General features: G+C 35.6%; 1 protein-coding gene across 7 annotated transcripts in view; it reads right to left on the minus strand.

The window, feature by feature from the left end:
- Positions 1–19,451, minus strand: part of FBXW11 (F-box and WD repeat domain containing 11) — a 122,084-nt gene that overhangs the window by 42,959 nt on the left and 59,674 nt on the right. The window lies entirely within an intron of this gene.

Below are 19,451 nucleotides of genomic sequence, written 5' to 3' on the forward strand. Positions count from 1 at the left end.
TCTTGATGATTGCTCAAAGCATTTAACTAGAATGCTGCTATTCAGGAATCCATCCCAACCATCATTCAGCAAGTAGGACTGACAAAGCTCTGGAAGCCCTCTCTGCTTTTCTCTTTCCTTCCTTGATAACCTTGTTTTTCTGGACGGGCTTTACAACCTCCCTTAGCAAGCATGGTGGGTACCCCAACTTTTTCCCTGAAGAGGATGATGCTGATAGCCAGTAACAATCTGGCTTGCCTTGGGAATGCATTAGCTTTTGATTTTTGTGTTTACTGCACAAAGAGGCACTGTGTAATCTTTCTGGTGACCTAGTCGCTCAATAGATGCCCATTAACCGGAGATTATACATGATTGGATTTTCCCTTTTGAAGCTCCTACCTAATGGCTAAATGGAAACTTAATGAGAAGGGAAAGTGGGAGAGTTGTGCTCTGAAAGGAATAACAATTTAAGTCCCTCTAAGATTCCTTCCCAAACCTAAAATTCTAACATTAGGGTATAAAATTTATAACATTCCGTAGCAGTATTCAAAAGGATCCTACAGATCTGTTTAAGTTATGAATGTTTACAAGATTCTGTTTATTGCCTTTGGGGATAAGCCTATCTCTCAAAATTTCCCTATTTTTCCTTTATTTTCTTCAAGTCTTCAAACCCATACAGTATTCTCAAACAATTTGTTTGAAAAACCCAATGTGGGTAATGACAGAAGAAATACCACTGAACACTAGTGCACTGTAGGTCACATTGCTGGCTCTGATGAGGGATACAGTATGATGTAGTACAAGAGTCAAAGGCCTTGAAACCAGAGAGACGTTGGAATGCCAATCTGGTCACTCATCAGTGTGTGTGTGTATGTGTGTGTGTTCGATCTTTGGACAAATACAAACCATATAAAAGTGTTGTGGGGATTCAGAATCCCCAGCACAGTGCTTGGTGTGTAACTGGTATTCAAAAAAATCTGTTTATGTCCTGTTTTGAAGATGCTACTTTCCCCCAAGTGCTATCTTCTCATACTTTTCTAACCTCAGACTTTGAGAGAATAGCTCCAGATGGCTGCGTATAGAGAAAATCCACTGGCTCCCTCACTAAAATCTTGTAAGCCCCACAGCGCCAAGGTCTGCAATGGGGGAGAGGGGCAGAAGGGCCAGGCTTCCTGTATGAGAAAGCCAAGAGCTAGAGAGGAAGGCAATGTGTCCAAGGGGCCAAACAGGTCTAGAGTGAAGACAGATAAATGATCCTGAATGGGAAGAAGAAGATGGAGTATAGAAAAACAAAAGTAGTATTTCTCCATGTAATTTTCCTTTTACTGCTATCTAGAAGGACTTGGGATTAATAAAGCTGGCAGGGGAGTGAATAAAGGGGGAACAGTGACTCGGTACATCATCTTCTGGGTCTGACTGGTAGTTACAAAGCCATCTTTGCAAGGTCACAATGTCCTCGGTTCTAAGAGAGTGAGAAGAAGAAAGTATGGCTGGAAACATGAAAAGTTAAGTATATAAAGTAGAGGAAAGATGGGAGGTCCCTGCCCCCATCTTCAGGCTCCCCAGGACATGTATGAGGGATGCATAAATGTAGTGTTTTAAACTAAAAACTTGTGTTATACAGGAGGAGTCTGAACCCACCAGAGCTATTCTGACCTAAGCTACCTAAATAGCTTCCTCACTCAGGGAGGAAATAAGTCAGAAGTCCCCACAGACTACACAAGAAACAACCTTCTTTACAGTTTAATTCTTCCTTTTATTCATTCCAAAACAGAGAAATGGTGTTTATTTATATAGCTGAGAAAGAAACAACCCCTCTGATAAAAATAGCAACTATTCTCTTAAGGCCTGATAAAAGTGAATAAAGATATACAATTTAATAAAAATATATTTAATAAAGCCCTGGGGTGGCTAGAATAGCTCCCCCATCATACATATCTTTTCAACTTCTCTCATAAAGCCCTCAGGAGAAGATGCCAAAGGGACAATGCTGCTCTCAAGCTACACTGATCAGAGGAGCATTTCCAAGGAGTATTCCAGGTGACACAAGAGATGCTCAGAGTGAAAAGGGTCCCAGGGTCTAATTAAGTTTGACAAATGCTGTATGCTCCTGTGCATGCTCTCTCCTCCCAACCTCACCCCCTTTTTTTCCCTCTCCCTCTCTCTTACACACACACACAGTCACAAAATATCTCATTAAGATACTAAAGGCTCTGTAATGTCCTATAATTAAATCATGTTAAATTAGTTTAATCCAGCTTTCCCAAGTTTGTTGGACATGGACATCCCCCTTTTATATCTCTTAGTAATAGTTCAGCACATACTGGCAAACACTGGACTAGGACACTAGCATGGCATAATCCCTTCCTCCTCCCACTTTACTGGGCAAATATTTCTGAGAGATCAAGGAAATACCCACTTTTGCTAAGTATAATATATTCCTCTCCTATTCCCCATCTTTGTCAGCCTACAACATGGGACTGTGAGGATAAGGAGGGATGGCATGAATAGAAAATTCTCTTATAAGAGCCAAAATTTTTCTTAATCACTTTGACTTTTACTCCTTAAATATTAAAATAGACACAAGGTCGCAGGTTCAAGGGTGAGGTAAGAAAGAACAATGAGTCTGCCAGAAGAAAAGAAAGGTGTTTTCCTACCTCCATACTCTCAGATGAAACTTTATGAGTTAAGCCAATCTGAAAGCCGAAACCCTCATTAAGTCTTCAACACTTCTGGGAAAGGAAAGTTCTTTGAAATACAAACCTGACTTATTCACTTCCTACCCTTCTCATCATCATCACTTTCTTCCTACATCTACCAAGCAGCATTACATGTAAATAAAAATGCAGACCTTCCTATTCTGATACTACTTCCAATGAAAGACACAATCTAGGAAGAAGCAGCTAGACTTGAAGGCTTATCAACTTGAGGACTACTGACATTTTGGGTCAGATAATTCTGTGTTTTGGGGGACCTGTCATGTGCACTATAGGACGGTTCACAGCATCCCTGGCCTCTATGTGCTGGATGCCAGAAGCAAGGGGGGAAGTTACCAGCAGCAATACTTGAGAGCCACTGCTCTAAGGGTGTGGCCTGTTTGGGAAGCTGTACTTAATGAATTGCCATTTAAGGCCTGGCCTTTCTTTCTCTTCAGGCGTCTTTCCTTTGGCCCCCGTGACAGTACGTGATTTCTTCAAATGGAGTCTGATATCACCATCACCAAGTAATTCATGGAATATGTAGATATCTAAGTTCTGGTGTAAGATCCACTTGCCATTAAATTCATACTGGGGAAAATCTGAATCAGGAGTTCTTTGCTGGAGATGGCTTGGGGGTGTGGATAAGGGCTACAAATACCTTTAAGTCATATACAAAAGTTAGTGTATATACACGCCTATGTCTCTGCATTAAAAAGACCGCAATGGCAAAATGATGTGGTCTATGTAGTAGCACCAGCCTAAGTAAGGAAACTGCACTGATACCATCACAACAGACTACATCCCAATATGTGGTATTTCCGAACTACCAAATACTACAAGAATCCAATGCCTGTTCCTTCTCTTATAAAGCCTTCAAGAGAAGATGCCAGAGGGAAAACGCTGCTCTCAAGCTATACTGTTCAGAGAATCATTTCCCACGAGTATCACTGCTGAGAGCTTATTGTACCCACACAAAGACTCACCTCATACAGTAAGTAAGACTGGGAAAGATGATGGAGAATAGGAGAGGAATATATTGTGTTTATCAAAGTGGTCACTTCCAGGTGATATCTCGATGCTCAGACAAAAAAAAAAGGGCCCCAGGGTCTAATAAAGTTTGACAAATGCCATATGCTACAAAAGCACCTGGCACTCTCCCTCCCCACCCCCGAAGTTAAAACACACTTCATTAAGATACTGAAGGCTCAGAAATGTCTCATAATTGACAGCCGGTTAAGACAGTTTAACCTAGCTTTCCCAAGTTTGTTGGACATGGACACCTCCCTTTTATAATAATACCTAATTTTAACAATAGCTCAGCACATACTGGCAAACACCAGACTAAGGCAATCCACAGGCAATGCATAGCCTAAGTCCTTCCTCCTCCCACTTCACTGGACCAATGCTTCTGGGAGACAAAGGAAATGACCACTTTGGTAAACACAATATATTCCTCTCCTATTCCCCATCATCTTTCCCAGACTACTTACTATATGAGGTGAGTCTGTGTATAGGTACAGTAAGCTCTAAGCAGTGATTTATCTTTGCCAGTAGGTGCCACCAACAGAACATATTTCACTTGGAAAATTCTCTACTTTAAGAGTTATATAAGAGGAATAAATTTCCTACTTTAAAAAAGCTGCAAACTCTGCATTATGAGTTTCATGATGAGAAATGCTTATAACAATGTAAGATTTTCGGGGCACCTGGGTGGCTCAGATGGTTAAGCGTCTGCCTTTGGCTCAGGTCATGATCCCTGGGTCCTGGGATCGAGCCCCACATCGGGCTCCCTGCTTGGCGGGGAACCTGCTTCTCCCTCTCCCTCTACTGTTCCCCCTGCTTGTGCTCTCTCGCTCTATCAAATAAATAAATAAAACCTTAAAAAAAAAAAAAAAAAAGTAAGATTTTCATACAAAAAGAATCTTTACTCTTGACAGGAGGCAAAAAAAAAAAAAAAAAAAACACCCTACAAAGGATCTGGAAAACACGGGAACATGCTGCCATTTTCTCTAGTGTTTTAAAATTTGGGGATTTAAGGCATTAAGTATGACAGGTATATAACGTAAAATGCTCCTAGCTAACTTTATTGGGTCTCTAACCTAGGCTTGTTTCATTCACTGTCTTTTAATTTTCAGAAAAAAATATGAATGTATATACTGCAATTTTACAGAAAAAAACTGAGGAACAGAGAATTAAGTGATTAAGAGTCACACAGTTAGTAAATGAGAGATGCAGGACTCAGATCTAGGTCTGTTCTACTCAGAAATCAATGTACTTTCCATACAGAAAAACACATCTCAGGTGTTTTCCAACTGCTGGTTGTAGCCTATGAAATTAATTTAATGGGCTGCAACCAGCAAATTTTAATAAAATGAAATTGAATCTGGGCATTCCCCTGCCCACAATGGTAAGCATAACAAAAATCACAAAGGGTAAATAAAAGGAATGAGCAAAAACAGAACAGGAAAATTCAAATTAAAGGAAAGCAAAAGTCTTTATTGCACAAGGAGAACAATATTCAAGTCAGATCACTGAGTGACAAGGAGTTTTTAAAATCTCTAAAAGCCATAATTTATGAAGAGGTTAATGTGAACTCTTAATACTGAATATAAAATTCCACAAAATACATCAAGGAAAAAAGTTACAATTTTTTTTTAAATTTTAAAACACCTTTTTGTCTTTGACAGATCAAGTAGACCAAATAAAAAAACAAAAGACTTGACTTTCCATGGGACATTAAAAAAAAAAAAAAACCTGATAGAGCACCCTGGGCCACAGACGAAATCTGAAATACAGTTAGAAATCAGGAAAAGATTATTGTATATTTAAGATCAGGCCAAGCAGAAATATGGAAATCTAGTTTACCAGTCACTATGTACCATAAATTCCAAAGATAAACAAAACAATGACTGGCACAAACAAACCAAACACCTTTGTGTTGTTACAGTTAATTCCACCCAGGCCCCTAATGTAGCCTAAAATGCTTCCCCCTTAAACCGAAATCTTACCAACACATTGCTGGGAAATGAGATCACTGAAGAGGCAGAAACATTCATTTGGAAAAAGACAAGACAAGCTTGTCCAAAAAGCAGTCCCTTCTCTCATACTAATCTTACAACTCAGAAGGAAGAGAGCCACAAATACAGCTATGCATACATGACTTTTTAAAACAACAACTCCAGCCACCATTAAACACAGCTCAATCAAAAACCTTCTTGTCCCTCCACACAAATATCAAAACATAGGAACAAACCAGTTGTTTTCTTTCCACAATATAATTAAAATAAAAGTTAATTAAAAATGTAAATTCACTGGGAGTTTGAAATCACTGCTACATGATTTCTATATATAGTAGGAAGTTTTGTTTCAGTTTATCTAACCTGCAAGTTCCATTCAAATGTCTAACTAGGTACAGTATCATACTGAAGTATCTGGAAAAATGAATACAGGGTAAAATTTTTCTTCCCTTCTTCACCACCAATTATTTTTTAAAAGAGGAGAATGCTTATATTAGATACTAAAAATATTTTTAAGCTACAATAATTAAAGCAGTGTAGTGCTTTTAACTGGCAAAGCCAAGATCAATGAAACAAAATAGGAAGTCCAGAAACAGATTCACTTATACTTACGAATTTGTATACGATAAAGTTAGAGCTTTGAACTGGTGAGAAAGGGATAATTAAAAAAAAAAGTATTTAAAATAAAAACTAAAATGCTACCTCATATTACATTCCAATATATACTATGGATAAAAAGAATCAAGTGTGAAAAACTGTAACCATAAAACTACTAAAAGCAAGCACACAGGAGTTTTTAAAAATTTATGGAAGAGGGGAAAGGCTGTCTAAACATGATACCAAACATAGAAATAAATATGGATTTGATTAGATTAAAAAATTCAAACTCATGAATGTTCACAATCAATACAGGAAACAAATACACTGGGGGAATATTATAATGTACGATAAATAACTTACTATATAAAGATTTCTCTTTTTTTTAAAGATTTTATTCATTTATTTGACAGAGAGAGAGCACGAGCAGGGGAAGCAGCAGAGGCAGAGGGAGGATGCGGGACTTGATCCCAAGACTTTGGGATCATGACCTAGGCCGAAGGCAGACGCTTAACCGACTGAGCCACCCAGGAGTCCCTATATAAAGATTTCTAATAAATCAGGAAACCAAAACTAATTTCTTAATAGGCAAATAAGCAAAGAGTAAGTACAGATATTTCTAAACAAGAAATTTAAATGGCCATTAAAAATGAACACATACAACAAAAGAAGAGATGCAATTTTTCACCTACCAAATATCAGCAACTTTTATTTCTATATACTATATAGGAATTGGGCTCTCTGGTAAGATTATAAATTGTTACTTTTCAGAGAATATTTATCAGTATATAACTTCAAAAAGTACTACATAACACTGGACATAATTTAACTTATAGCAATTTATCCTAAGGAATTGTAGACCTATATAAAATAGTAGCTGCAACATTATAACATGGAAAAACAGAAAACAATGTGAACGTCCAACAAGAGTGTCTTTTAAAAATATTATAAGAGAAATTTTTAGTTCTTTTTAAAACATTTCTACTGAAGTATAATATAGTAAAGGGCTTAATTCTCAAGTGTAACTAGTACTCAGACCAACATAAAGAACATCACCAGGGCCCCAAATACTTCCCTCATACCACTTCCTTCATATTACCTCTCAGTCATTAATGCCCAAAGGTAACCACTATTTTTTTAATATCACCATAGAGGCATAGATTCATTTTTGAACTTTAAATAAACAGATTCATATCATATATACTCTTTGAGTCTGGCTTCTTTTGCTTAAATTATGATTTGAGATTCTTAAATTCAGCGGCAGTTCATTCTTTTTCAAAAACTGCTACATATTATTTCAAAAATTATTTATTCGTTTTACTGCTAATGAACACTTCCACTTTTGGCATTTAAGAATTCTGCCATGTCTGTTGGTGTACATGGGTATATATTTCTATCGGGTCTACAGCAGGGGTGAATAGCTAGGTCATAAAGTATATACACTTCCATCTTTTCCAAAGTAATTCTAATAATCACTCCCACCAGCAGTGTATGTGAGTTCTAGTTGTTCTTTAGCAGGTATGGAGTGTATTTTTTTGCTTGGTTTGGTTTTCTGTTTGGTGTTATTGCTTAATTTTAAACATTCTGTTGGGTGTATAGTAGTATCTCCCTGTGGTTTAATCTCCATTTTCCTGATGACTAATGATGTTGAACACCTTTTCACAAATTCATCAGTCATTTGGATATCTTCTTTTGTAAAGTGACACTTTAAAGCTTTGTACCAGCTCTTTCCGTAAGTGGCCTAACCTGATCTCTGAAAATGGTTCACTATTCACTTGACCCAGAAAACCCCACAAAAGCATGCAAATCAAGAGGTGCAAATCAAGAGATTCAAATCTTGGGGCGCCTGGGTGGCTCAGTCATTAAGCGTCTGCCTTCAGCTCAGGTCATGATCCCAGGGTCCTGGGATCGAGCCCCGCATCAGGCTCCCTGCTCAGCGGGAAGCCTGCTTCTCCCTCTCCCACTCCCCCTGCTTGTGTTCCCTCTCTCGCTGTCTCTCTCTCTGTCAAATAAATAAATAAAATCTTTAAAAAAAAAAAAAAAAGAGATTCAAATCTTCACATTCACTTTAAAAAGACCTGTGAAACTGCCCAGGGCATCAAAGGTATGCACATCCACCAAAAAGCCACCAAGTATCGTAAGGATGAACTTGACAGAAACAATGTGCGCCACTCCATCGCTACCGACGTTAGGTGTGCCCAGGCCAAACAGTGGGGCTAGATATAGGGCTGGTGGCCCAAGAGTACTGAATTTTTACCGCACATGCTTAAAAATGCAGAGAGTAATGCTGAGCTAAAGGGTTTAGACGTACGTTCTCTGGTCATTGAGCACATCCAGATAAACAAAGCCTCCAAGTTGTGGCACAGAACTTACAGAGCTCATGGTCAGATTAATCCACTCGTGGAACCCCCCTGCCACACTGAGATGATCTTTACTGAAAAGCAGCAAACTGTTCCTAAGTCAGAAGAGGTAGGCTGCACAGAAGAAAAAGATATCCCAAAATAAACTGAAGAAAACAAAAACTTATGGCCCAAGAATAAATATGGTATAAAATAAAAGCAAATAAAAGTTTTTTTAAAAAAGCTTTTGACTATTTTTTAATTAGTCTTTTCTTACTGGTATCTAGAAATTCTTTATATATTCTACAGTCGTTTTTATAAATAATAAATAAAAGGTCTTCTCTTAATAAATAAAAGGTCTTCTCTTAATCTGGGGTTTAACTTCTCATTCTTTTAATGGTGTCTTTGATAAAGAGAAGCAATTAATTTTAATGAAGTGTAATTTATCCATTGTTTCCTTTATTATAATTTGTGATTTCTATGTCCTGTTTAAGAAATATTTCTTCTCCTAAAGTCATAAATATATTCTCCCATGTAGTAGCCTAGAAGTTTTTACTTTACCTTCTAACACTTACATCTAAAATTCATCTATAATAATCTTTATGGAAAGTAGAGGAGTCAGGATTCATTATGTTTTTCAAATTGTAGTTTGCAACCCATTGTGGTTTATAATATCAATTTTGTGGTTTATATTATCAATTTAATGGATAACCAGCATTTTTTTTAAAAAGATGAAATAGAAAAGAACACAGTGCACATCCTCTATTTCATCAATTGTAACATACTTTTTTTACATTTTAACCTCTGAAATTGAGATATTTCTTATAATCAATGGCCATCTTGCAATTAAAAATGGTAGGATTTTTTCTTAATGCTACGTAAAATAATAGCATATCTTACAATCCATGCTGTCTTAGATTTCTTTTTTTCCCCTAAAGATTTATTTATTTATTTGAGAGAGAGCACGAGCATAAGTGGGGGGACAGAGAGAGAGGGAGAGAATCTCACGCAGACTCCCTGTTAAGCAGTCAAGTCAAACACAGAGCCCAACACAGGATTGGATCTCATGACCCCGAGATCATGACCTGAGCCAAAATCAAGAGTTAGATACTCAAGTGACTGAGCCACCCAGGCACCCACTCCCATGCTGTCTTATATTTCACAATGGAATACAGTATACATTGGGTTGATTATAGGAGTGTATGTTATGTTCTACACACACAAATACATATATAAAACATATACATAAATACATATGTGTGTGTGTGTATATATATATATATATATATATATATATATATATAAATTACACACACAAACACATGCTCACATGTACTAGATCTAAATGTAAATTTTTTGTTGTTGTTCCAAACGTAAATTTTATTTCTTGCTGTGAAAATACTTAAAAACACTGAAAACCCCCGGTTAAGGTATTAAAGTACAAGGGCGCCTGGGTGGCTCAGTCGTAAAGCATCTGCCTTCAGCTCAGGTCATGATCCCAGGGTCCTGGGATCGAGCCCCACATCGGGCTCCCTGCTCGGCAGGAAGCCTGCTTCTCCTTCTCCCACTCCCCCTGCTTGTGTTCCCTCTCTCGCTGCTATGTCTCTGTCAAATAAATAAAATAAAATAAAATAAATAAAATCCTTAAAAAAAAAAGGTATTAAAGTACAATGAATCCCATGCTGCAAAAGTTACCACCTTTTCAGCTTTCTTCCAATTCTTCTAATTATATCAAAAGGTATTTTTACATCTCTTTAATACTTTCAATTGTCTGTTTTTAACAAAAGGAGCTGGCCTCCTATTCAGTTTACTGTAACAAACAGTATCTGGCTAGAATTTCATATAGTCTCAGCAAGTGCCTTTGATTTTCTAGTCATGCAGTGATACAGTCCCCTTTTCTAAATCTTTAAAAGAAAGCAGATATTTTAAACATGTGCAGCAGATAAAAAGAAAAATGGTATGCAGATATGTCAAAAACTGTGAAGGTTATACTCACCTGTCTAAAGTTGGGGAAAACTATCTTAGAAGAATATGACATGAAAGAAGGTCTGAAGTATATTTTAAATTTAAAAACATGGGGGTTTCAAAATACATCTGTATGATTCCATCTTTATGAATAAAATTTAATCTGTTAAAGTATTTATTTAGAACAATATCTAGAAAAGGTGTGTTAAAATGCTAACAATATTATCTCTGTATATTTTATTTTCTATTTGCTTAAATGGCACATCTCTTTTTAATAGTAAGGAACAGTGATTTTAAAATTAAACTTAAAAAGTAAAAACTCTATGCCAAGACCCCAGATACATATGCTCTAGGCTAAGGAAACAGAAATTAGTTCCTGAAAGTTAAGGCAGGAGTCAGATCCTGCTGCATATCATTCGACCTCTCCATGCCTGCTTCCTCATCCAGAAAACTGAAGTGGAAACAGGCCTCCCTGATGAGGGAGTGAGAAAATTTAAAAGAGAATCCTGGCACTTATAAGGGCTCCCTTAGTCAAATTTAACCTCCAAAGGGCAGAAATGCTTGGCTGTGTTATTCATTCTGTATTTTTAACCACTTAGGATAATTCCTCACACACTACTGAAGTACAGAAGTATAATAGGTATTTGTTGACATGAACCTTAGCTAAAGTTATTATAATCTTCCTATGAATTGTAATGACAAATATAGTAATTTTGTTTCTGCTTACTCCTTTCCCATATTTTCCAAATTGTCTACAATGAGCAAGGATTCAAAATGTGGGGGGAAAAAATACCATGCAACACAATTTCTGGCCCTCACAAAAAGTGGTTAAGAAACAAAAATCTATTTTCAGAAAAGCAGTCATCTTTATCACCCCTCAAGTATTCATTTACCTAAATAAAAGAAGAACACATCATTAATTATTTGACTGTTTAAAAAGGTCCAACAGAAGGATGGATAAAAGTCTGCTGGAGTCTCCCTGAGAAAGCAAACAGGGGAGTGGCAAAATGTGCACTTCCATGCTTCCTGGTGCTTATTAACGCTTCGAAGGGAACTACAAAAGTAAAACTTGTAATATGTTTCATATTCACTAAAGGAAGCCAGAAAAACAAGGTGCTTTCAAAGAAGTTAGTAGAAGAATGGTCAAAAGACACAGAGTCATGGCACCACAGAGGGAGTCAGTCAGCTGAAGTATAAAGAGCAGGCCTGAAGAGACCCAGTGCCCCCACTGCAAACTCTGCGCTCTGACAATGACAAACTATCTGACTTCCTGTAAGTTACGTGACTTCTCTCTCTTGGATTCAGTTTCCTCTTGTATAGGGCAGGGATAACACTGTCTATGTTGTAGGAACAGAGAAATAACATGTGCAAAGCACCTATAACATATCACTGCTCAGTGGCGGGGCGGGGGGGGGGGTTAAACCAGAAGAACATTTTTACTTTTTTGCTTCCATTATTAATCATTTAAAAAAAAAAAATTAAAGCATCTATCAATGATGTCAGCCAAAGCCAGAGAAATACCATACTGCATTACAATCACTTCTTATATTGTTGTGTTTAAGTATAACTTGGCAGACTAATCTAAGATTCAAACATAAAACCTACCTGAAGAAATTACAAAGCAATGAATTACATTTGTAAGAAGACTAGCTACCACTTATTGAGCACCAATTAGAGATTATACTGTTTAAAGAAAACTAAACCCACCAAAAACTTGAAAGAGTACGAGATGATGAATTCAACACAATGCCAGTCAAAATCCCAGCAGGCATTTTCCCCCCTCCCAAAAATTGAGCTGATTTTAAAATTCATATGAAAATATTAAAAAACAAGGCAACCTGGAAGGACTAAGCTGGAGAATTTACACTATGAGATATCAAGATCTATTATACAGCTATAGTAACTAAAATAGTGCTATGTAGAGACAAAGGTAGACAAACTGATCAACAGAACAAAATAGCATCCAAACTCAGATCCCACATTATGACTCAACCTGACTGAAAACCAAGGCCCTCTTCTCTCACCAAGGAGGGAAAAAAATCCATTCTAGATAGATTGCAGATCTGAATGTAATGGTAAAATAATAATAATTCTCTTTTAGAAGAAACCACAGAACATAATCTTGGAATAGGCAAGCTTTCTTAAACAGGACATAACTACTAACGAGAAAGAAAAATATGATGAATTCTATTAAAATAGTTTCTGTTCACTGAAAGCATTATTAAGAGACTGAAAAGGTGATTAAAATGTTCTAAAACTGATTTATGCTGGTGGTGCAACACTGAACTGCATACTACTGAAACAGCTGCATTTAATGATATGTAAAATAGCTTTCAATTTTTTTAAAGAATTAAATTTAAAAGAAAAAAAAGGCAATCCACAGACTGAGAGGTTGATAATACATCTGGAACATTAAGGAGAAAACAAAAACAAAAACAACACTTCAAATCAATAAGGAAAACACACACACATACACCCAACCAAAAAAGGAGTAAAACCTTTGTATAGGCACTTCACAAAAGAAAATATCCAAGCCATATTAAAAAATAAAAAATCAACCAAAGTACTGCCCAAAGACAAATATCATTTGCATTTTGGTATACAGACTGAAAACTACATGTCAAAAAATTGTTTGAAACATGCCCTTGAATCACTGCTTTTTCCATGTGTCATGCATGTGTTAGGTTACTGACGACCCACATTTTCATTTTTAATGGTTTTACCAGTTTGCTTCATCTCATTATTTACTTACTCAACACAGGAAGTAATGGACATTAAACTTTTTATTACTTTATACACCACTGCAAAGAAACCTTCATGCCTACGTTAAGTCATTACCTCTTCTGATCAAATTCCTAGAATTGCTGGATCCATGAGAATGTGCATTTAGTCAATGGATGTCTGAACGGAGTTTCATTCCCTTTGTCTAATCATTTCTTTTCATTAAAACAGACATCATATTACAAGTTATTAACTCCAATAGCCAATTCTTACTGCTCACATCTCTGGACCTATCAGTAAGATTGAGCATTTCCTCCTTCTTGATATACTTCATTCACTTGGCTCCCAGGACTCTGCATTTGGCAAGTTCTCAGACCTCTACTATAAGAAATGTTAAAGTTCCTCAGACAAAAGAAAAATAAAACCAGAAGTAAACTTAGATCTAATGAAGGAATGCAGATTAATGAAGAGAAAAATGGTAAAAGTTAGGGTATATATAAAATAATTTTTCCCATGTTACAATTTTTTAAATATGACTGACTACCTGAGAAGTACAAAATTCTGCTGAGTGAAATTTTAAACAAGCCACAAATAAAATGGAAAGCTATCCTGTGCTCATGGACTGCAAGACTTACTATTGTTAATATGTCAATACTACCCAGACCAATCTACAGGTTCATGGTAATCCCCACAAAATCCCAACAGCACCTTTTGTAAAAAAACAACAACAAAAAAACCCCATCCTAAAATTCATGTGAAATCTCAAGGGCCCCCAAATAGCGAAAACAATTTTGAAAAACAACAACATTGGAGGGTTCACCCTTCCTGATTTCAACATTTCCTACACAGCCATAGTAATCAAAACAATGTAGTGCTGGCATATGGACAGACCAATGGAATAGAGAGCCCAGAAATAAACCCTCACATATATGGTCAAATGATTTTTGACAAGGGTGCCAAAATCATTCAAAGGACAATCTTCTCCACAAATGGTGTTGGGAAAAATGGATATCCACATGCAAAAGAATGAAGATGGACCCTTACTATACACCATATTATAAAAATCAATTCAAATGGAGCAAAGACCTGAACATAAGAGCTAGAACTGTAAAGTTCTTAGAAAAAAACATAAAGGAAAAGCTTCGTGACCCTCCACTTGGCAATGATTTCTTAGATATGATCCCAAAAGCATAGGCAACAAAAGTAAAAATAGATAAATTAGACTACATCAAATTTAAAAACTCCTGCGCATCAAAAAGTATAATCAACAGAGTGAAAAGGCAACCTGTGAAATCGGAGAAAATATTTGCAAATCACATATCCAATAAGGGATTAAAATCCAGAATATATAAAAAAAAAATCCCTAAAATTTAAAAGAACGAACAACCTGATTCAAAATGGGCAAAGGACCTGAATAGACACTTCTCCAAGAAGATATACTAATGGCCAAAAAGACTATGAGATACTGAGCATCACTAATTGCCAGGAAAATGAAAATCAAAACCAATGAGATACCACCTCACACCTATCAGAATGACTACTATCGTAACAACAGAAAATAACAAGGCTGTAAAGAAACTGGAATCCTTGTACATTGCTAGTGGGAATGTAAAATGGTGTACTGGCTATGGAAAACTAAATGGTGCTTCCTCAACAAATCAAAAATAGAATTACCATATGAGTAAGCAAGACCACTTTGGGGTATACTACCAAAAGAATTAAAAGAATTTCAAAATAAAAAGGAGATATTTGTACATTCATGTTCATATGGCATTATTCACAATAGCCAAAAAGTGAAAGTAACTCAAGTGTCCACTGAAGGAACACTGCTAAATACGATATAAACATGAAATGAAGTATTATTCAGCCCTAAAAAGGAAGGAAATTCTTGTACATGCTAAAACACAGATGAACCTTGAGCACATTACTCTAAGTGAAATAAGTCAGTCACAAAAAGACAAATACTTTACGATTCCGCTTACGTGAGGTCTCTGAGTATTCAAATTCATAGAAACAGAAAGTAGAATGGTTGTTCCTTCTCCCTCTAGGGGAAATGAGGAGTTGTTTAGTGGATACAAAAAAGTGCTCAAGACTGGTTGTACAACTACGTGAATATGCTTAACACTACTGCACTGTATACTCAAAAATGATTAATATGGTAAATTTTATTTGTATTTTATCACATAAAATTTTTTTAAAAACCAATAAACAGCTTCTGAAGTAATGTTATATACACACAAACACGTGACTGATTAAAGTAAAAACAGTAACAATATATCATAGCCTTTGTAAAAATAAAATGTGAGACAACAATAGCACCAAGGAAGGGAGGAGGGAAGCACAAGTACACAGATTTAAGGTCTTTCTTCCCACATACATGAAGCAGTATCTTATTATTTTAAGACAGGCTATGACAAGTTCAAGACACAAACTGTAAACCCTACAACAAACCATGAGAAAAATAAATTAAGCAAATGAAGTCTAATAAGCCAATAGTAAAGATGAAAATGGATTCACTGAAAAACTCAATGAATCCCAAAAAAGGCAGAAAAAGAGTAAAAAAGAAACAAAGAGCAGATGGGACAAATAAAAAGCAGTAAGATGGTATATTTAAAACCAAACATATTAGTAATTAACTAAATATAGGTAGTCAAAATTCTCCAATTAAAAAGCAGAAACTGTGAAATTGGATAACTATACGCTATCTAAAAGAAACCCACTTTTAACACAAAGACACACGGGTTAAGAGTAAAAGGACAGGTCCATTCCTGTATCAGTTGGGAAGGACGTTAGATTTGAGGTTGGTGTTGAGGAGAATAAATTCACCATGACTTCCAGTGCTTTGATGAAACCTCAGATGCGAGGCCTTCTGGCCAAGCGTCTGCGATTTCATATTGTTGGAGCGTTCGCTGTATCCCTGGGGGTTGCAGCTTTCTATCAGTTTGCTGTGGCCGAACCAAGAAAGAAGGCATATGCAGATTTCTACAGAAATTATGATTCCATGAAAGATTTCGAGGAGATGAAGAAGGCTGGTATCTTTCAGAGTGCAAAGTGATTTTGGAATGTAAAGAATTTCTTTGGGTTGAGTTCCACTGAAGTTTGTCACTGACCTGTGTTCCTGAACTATGAAACACAAATATTGGGTTATGGAATAGTTTGTCTTAATAAATAAACAACTAACAAATACTTCGGACAGTAAAAAAAAAAAAAAAAGTAAAAGGACAGGAAAAAAATATATACCGTAAATGACTAACCAAAGGAAATCTAAAAATCAAAGAAAATCTGTATTAATATTAGACAAAGGAGATTTTAGAGCTAAGAATGTTATCAGAGATCAAGTAACGTATCTCATAATGATAAAGGGGTCAATTTATCAAAAGAATGTTAACAATCCTAAATGTATTTGCCCTTGTCCAACAGAGCTCCAAAATACATCTGGGGGAAAAAAAACAATGACACAACTCAAAGGAGGAACAGACAAACCCAAATTTATATTTGGACACTTCAACACTCCTCTCTTAGTTATACATAGAACAAGCAGACAGAAAAGAGTAAAGATATGGAGGACTTGAATAACACTATCAGCCAACTTAACCTAATTGACATTTATAGAACACTCTACCCAACAAGAGAACACATTCTTTCCAAGTACACAACAAACATTCACCAAGATAAATGTTATTCTGGGCCATAAAACAGGTTTCAATAAATTTTAAAGGACTGAAATCATATAAAGTATGCTCTAGGATGACAGAATTTATCTAAAATTAATCTAATAGAAAATCCCAAAAAGTTTGGAAATTAAACAATGGATCACTAAATAACATGTGAATCAAAAAATAAACCACAAGGAAAATTAGAAAATATTGTGAACTGAATGAAAGTGAAAATTCAACATATTAAATACTATGGGATATTACTAAAGTGGTAATTAGAGAGAAACTTAACAGCATTAAATGCATCTTCAAAGCAATAATCCAAGCTTCCATTTTAAAAAACAAGGAAATTAGCAAATTAAACCCAAAATAAGCAACAGGAAGGAGTAATAAAGATGAGATCCAAAATTAATGTAATAGAAAAGAGAAAGACAATAATGAAAAATCCATGAAACCAAAGCCAAATCTTTGAAACAATTAATAAAATTGATAGACCTCTAGCCAGACTGATAAGGAAAAAAATAGGTAAGAAACAAACTTCCAGTCTCAGATATCAAAAGCAGGAACATAAATACAGATCATGTAGACATTAAAGGAAATAAGGAAATAATGTAAATTTACACTGATATATTCCACAACTCAGATGAAAGGGACAAATTCCTTAAAAGATACAAGAATACCAACAAGAAATAGATAACCTCAGAAACCCCATATCTATTAAAGAAATTGGCTTCACTGGTGAATTTTATTTAGTACTTATGAAAGAAGTAATATCAATTCTATAGAAACTGCTAGAAAGTAGACGAGGCAGAAACATTCCCAACTCATACTGAGGCCAGCATTACCTTGATACTAAAATCCCTCAAACACATCGCAAGAAAAAAAAACAGACAAACATGATTGTTGTGAATGTTCTCCTATATTCATTTGTCAAACCTAAATGAACTGCAAACTTAAAATTGGTGAATTGTATTATAAGGTATACATCAAAAAAGTTAACTTCTAAAAAATTCTAAGTGCAAATCAAAAACAAAAACTTACCCACAAAGCAAATTCAAGGCCCAAATGGCCTGATCAGTAAATACTATCAAACATTTAAGGAAGAAATAACAGTAATCTTTCACATTCTTTTGAAAAACAGAGAGGGTGACTCATTTTATTAGGATAAGCCTAATGCTACCACCTGAGAAAAGACATTATTGCCTTCAGGTATAAAGGAGCAAAAACCCTCAATAAAATATTAGCAAATCAAATCCAAGATTATATAAAAAGGCTAATATATCATGATCAGTTGGGGCTTTCCCAGAATTAAAGACTGGCTGAATATTCAAAAACTCAATATAATACACCACATTAACAGGATAAGATGGTAAGTTATATGATGATTTCAATACAAGTATTTAGGGCATATAACAAAATTCAAAACCATCTTATGATTAAAAACTCTCAGGTAACTTTCTCAATGTGATAAAGAATGTATATATGCATATGCATGCGCACCCCCCACACATCTATAGCTAATGTCATATTTAATGGTCAAATGGAAAACTTCCCCCTGTACTCAAGAACGAAAGTAGAATGTCTATTCTCATACTTGTATTTCATACAAATTTCACTAGTTATAGCCAGTCCAATAATGCAATCAGAAATAAAACGCATAAATGTCAGAAAAGATCCAGATGGCATGACTGTCTACACAGAAAATCCTAGAAAACCCACAAAACAAGTTAAATATGTGATGGTAGCAAAGTCATAGGATACAAAGAATTAAAAGGGCAAATGAAATTGCATAAAACTCAAGCCCTCAGCATAACCAAAAGGAACAGAACATGAGTAAAAAAATAAATAGATTCTGGGACACCAATATATTCCTGCCATAAGCCTTCCTGAAGAGCAAGAGTAGTTCAGGATAAAATGTACAAAAAAGAAAAAGAGAGAAACAAGGAACAGACAAGATGGAGATGGACATAAAAGCACATTAAGTATGAAAATTCTGAGAAAGAGTTCTGATCAATCAGAGTTGATTACAGATAAGGGACTTTAAAAAAAAGGATCAGAGATGCAAAAAAAGAGTGTAAAAGGAAAGGTGAATAGAGGGAAGCTCCTCAACTTGATAAAAAGAATCTACAAAAAAACCTAAACCTAACATCATACTTAATGGTAAAAAACTTGAGGAGTTTTTATGCTAAGATGAGGAACAATTCAAGAATGTCCCCACTCATTACTGTTTTTCAACGTGGTAGTGGAAGTCCTAGATAATACAGTAAGACAAAAAGGAAATAAAAGGTATACAATGGGGAAAAAAGAAATGCAACTGTCTTTGATTTCAGATGACATGACCATCTATGTAAACAAAAAAACAAACAAAACCTGACCAAAAAGAACTTCTGGAACTAATACACAATTACAACAAGGTTGCAGAACACAGAGTTAATATACAAGTCATTTGCATTCATATACACCAGCAATGAATAAGTG

The sequence above is a fragment of the Phoca vitulina genome, unplaced genomic scaffold (genome assembly GCF_004348235.1).
Source record: "Phoca vitulina isolate PV1807 unplaced genomic scaffold, GSC_HSeal_1.0 scaffold6, whole genome shotgun sequence".
NCBI lineage: Eukaryota > Metazoa > Chordata > Mammalia > Carnivora > Phocidae > Phoca > Phoca vitulina.